This window comes from Branchiostoma belcheri, unplaced genomic scaffold (genome assembly GCF_001625305.1).
Source record: "Branchiostoma belcheri isolate BF01 breed outbred unplaced genomic scaffold, Haploidv18h27 scaffold240, whole genome shotgun sequence".
NCBI lineage: Eukaryota > Metazoa > Chordata > Leptocardii > Amphioxiformes > Branchiostomatidae > Branchiostoma > Branchiostoma belcheri.
Genome location: NW_017803844.1, coordinates 7,228 through 10,907, shown reverse-complemented (window position 1 = coordinate 10,907; position 3,680 = coordinate 7,228). Strand labels below are relative to the sequence as shown.

The 3,680-nt window shown below is 41.2% G+C and overlaps 1 long non-coding RNA gene across 1 annotated transcript; it reads left to right on the top strand.

Annotated features, from left to right (window-relative positions):
• The first annotated feature begins 1,695 nt into the window (after positions 1–1,695).
• LOC109471232 lies at positions 1,696–2,413 on the top strand. The gene is made up of 3 exons (XR_002140297.1): positions 1,696–1,708; positions 1,877–1,993; positions 2,320–2,413. It is a non-coding gene; the product is annotated as an uncharacterized LOC109471232 (long non-coding RNA).
• The last annotated feature ends 1,267 nt before the right edge of the window (positions 2,414–3,680 follow it).

The window sequence follows — 3,680 nt, the reverse complement described above, 5'->3', positions numbered from 1 at the left end:
CAAAACAATTGAGCTGGTAGCATGTTGATAATTTCTAAAAATTAGCAAAAAACTGCTCTGGGGTCCGCGCGGACCCCAGGTGTACAGATTAATCAGTCCGGGAAGGTGTTCTGTTGAGGGTTAAGGTTTCACTCTGTGGTACATACGAACTTTATATTCTATTTTATTCTAGGTAGAAAATGGAATTGTATCTTTTATGTGGTCTTCCCTAGAGCAGAAGCGTACACAAGTAAATTATTTTACATTTTGACACTGCATTGCACACATGCGGAATGCCCTTTGTTTGAGGTTGAAATGCCCAAGATACTGTTGGCATTGTCTACAGAAAGTCAGGACTGTGCGGTCTGCGAAGGTCGCCGACGCAGAGGGCACACAACTTTCGACAGGACCAAGAAAATGGGTAGCGGCGAATACAAGATGGCAAAAAAGAACACGGAATCTTTATTGAAGCGCAGTGGGTTAGCTGTCGGCAAACAGTGCGCGGACAATGATAGCAAAAACCTGAAAGGTACGAACGACGCACTTAGCCAGGGTACGTCATGGCTGTCGCGATACTTGGTAATATGTTTAACTTTATAAGGCGGGTGGAGCTCAATATATGTTGCTTAAAACAGTGTGATCAGTGACTATTTTTGGCAGCTCCACCTTTGTCTACTTCTTGAGAAGACAACAAAAATAGTAAATACAGCTGTGAATATTTCATTTTCTTGTAAATAATGTTAAAGATAAAGCGCTGATTAGTTTTTGTCCAGTCTGACTTTATAAAACTTGTACGTTGATTTTTTTCAAACTTTTATTCATTCACAGTACAATTGGAACAAAACAAAGGTACATACATAATCGTACATATTATGGTACATAAAATGATGCATATGGAACAAAATGTGGATTTTATAACATGAAAGAAACTACATGTTAGGAAGACGCAATTCGATGCCATTTTGACATGTCAGAAAGGCAAGGATGTATTTCATCATCACAGACCAACATGCAGAAAACTCCTCACGAACTTCATACACAAAACCGTTGTGTACAAGGACCACGATAACTATTTTTGTGTAGGTTTGTGCTGCATTCGGGCACTTGGATAGTACCATATTTAGGTGAACCGATTCATTTAGTCTACCCTTCTGTGGACACGCTGACCAACATGATTCTCGCCAAAGTAAAAGGTTGTTTACTTTTTAAGACTGATCTGCGGCGAGCGTGTCTTTGTCCTTTGTCTTGGTTTGTGATTATTTGTGAACGACTTAAAACTTTCACTTTGACCGACAAAAACAATCCTTTAAATGTTACCCGTACTTTAGGGTTTTGTCACTGCAAAGATGTGAGAAAATTACACATTTTACTAATCACTATTCCATCCCTTCACCCTGACACTAGGCCAAGGACACCCACTACTGCGAATCATACAACAACGCAGTACTGGTGTATGTTGACAAGAGGGTCTGCTACCAACACGACAGTTACGATGAGGATGAACCTCGCAACACTGGACTGGGTAAATCAATGCTTCTTTGCTGTCTGCAGACAAATTTTGAACACATCCGTTGGCGTTGTGTTTGAACAAACCTAAAACTACATCCTCATCTTCATCTTATCTCTTCCACCGTGTGACACATGCCTGTGACAAAAGACGAAGAGAGGTCCTCCCAGAAACATGAGCTGGTGGGGACCGGGAGGCTGAATCAGCATTTTGACGGACTAGGTTTGTAAATAGGTTCTTTAATACATCTTATCCTTCACTGACGACAATGTAACAGTGTTAGCATAGCAATGGAACACATTGTTTGAATCATTAGTCTAGCTCAACCGTAGTAATAATGCTTTTACTGTGCCACTAACTTTATCATGTTATTCTCCTATGTTGAAACAGGCGTGCAGATTGTTGATCACGCGCACGACCGGAGTGCCGTGATCAACAAACTAATCCGGGAGAGGCCGCAGTACCCCGATGGCAGCAAGACGAACAACTCAAATGACACCTGGCACGGTAAGCTAACATCTACCACTCGTATACCTGGCAATGTGTCTATATATTCTGTGGTTAGATTTGCTTTTCTTACTTTCCTTAATCAGAAAAATAAACATGAAAAGGACAGAACTGCAGCACCTATGCCTATACCTTGACTGACAGTGATTGAAATTGGCAGTTCTTTTCTACTTAAAGTTACCAAATCTTCTTTGAGGAATATTTTATATTATGGTTTGCATTCAACTGGTTTTCCACATTGATACATGTCTTTATCAAATCTCAGGGGGGCAGGAAATAGTTCACTGTTGTGGCAATGAATACTATGTATTTTACATCCATTACAGCAACGAAGGCCATCGCAAGGAAATTCAAGAAAGTGTCCAGTGGAGCCAGGAGGAGCCAAGGAGTGACCTGGCACCCGCAGCTGGCAGATAAAGGTATTTTTCTGCAATATCGAACAATCAAAATTGCCGCAAGTAACTTGTCCCAATATGTAAAATGGCAATATGTAACTCGAAACATAATGTCCCATTGGGAACAGAGAATGAACATTAGACGAACCACTGGGAAAGGCCTTTGGAGAAAATACATTTACATGAATCTTATTTGTATAACATAGTAAATAAAAGCTGAAAAGAGTTAGTCTAAGAGGAAGAGCGGTCCTCCCAGAAACATGAGCTGGTGGGGGGACCGGGAGGCTGTATCAGCATTTTGACGGACTAGGTTTGTAAATAGGTTCTTTAATACATCTTATCCTTCACTGACGACAATGTAACAGTGTTAGCATAGCAATAGAACACATTGTTTGAATCATTAGTCTAACTTAACCGTAGCAATGCTTTTACTAATAAAAGCTGTGCCACTAACTTTATCATGTTATTTTCCTAGGAAACAGGCGTGCAGATTGTTGACCACGCCCATGACCGCAGTGCTATGATCAACAAGCTAATCCGGGAGAGGCCACAGTACGCAGATGAAACCAAGAGGCAAGACCAATAATTCAAACGATCTTCTAAGCATAATCCCCGCCAGTGGCTTAAGTCCCGGTATGAGCTTGCGACCAGAATATGAGACTCAGGGATTGTCTTACTGGTGCAAACACTGCCAGCCCAGTACAAATACCAGCGCACGAACTTCGAACGACGAAACAAACTCTACCGTGCGCTCAGTGGACTGCTAATCTACGTAAGTAAAAAAATTCCGTCATACGTATGGTTAAAATAATATTTGAAGAGTTCATTGTTACACTTTATGTTTTGGCATATTGTTACGTTGCGAAGATGGAGAACTTAATACTTTGTGTATGTTACAGAAACAAAAATGTACTGACCAGCGAGGATAAGTGTATTTGTTTATAATTATTTTGCCAGTGATTGGCCGGTCCATTTTTCATACCGTTACTGTTAAATTATACCAAAAACTGATGCGTGTATGTGTCGATGCTTATCCCTAAACAATTTTTTTTGGGACTTGTAGGGACTCAGCCGTGCCCCTCCCAACACGTACATCGTGTTCAGCGACGAGCTGAAAGAGATTGTGAGATGTACAATAACACCGAGATTGTATCAGAAAGAGAGACAGATCTGAAAATGACCAATCCTAAGACTGGGCAGAAGCATGTGGTGAAGCTTGCTGTCTATACCCCATACCACCACACCACCGGAGGGCACCAACAGACGTACAGCGAACCGTTCGATGCTGAGAC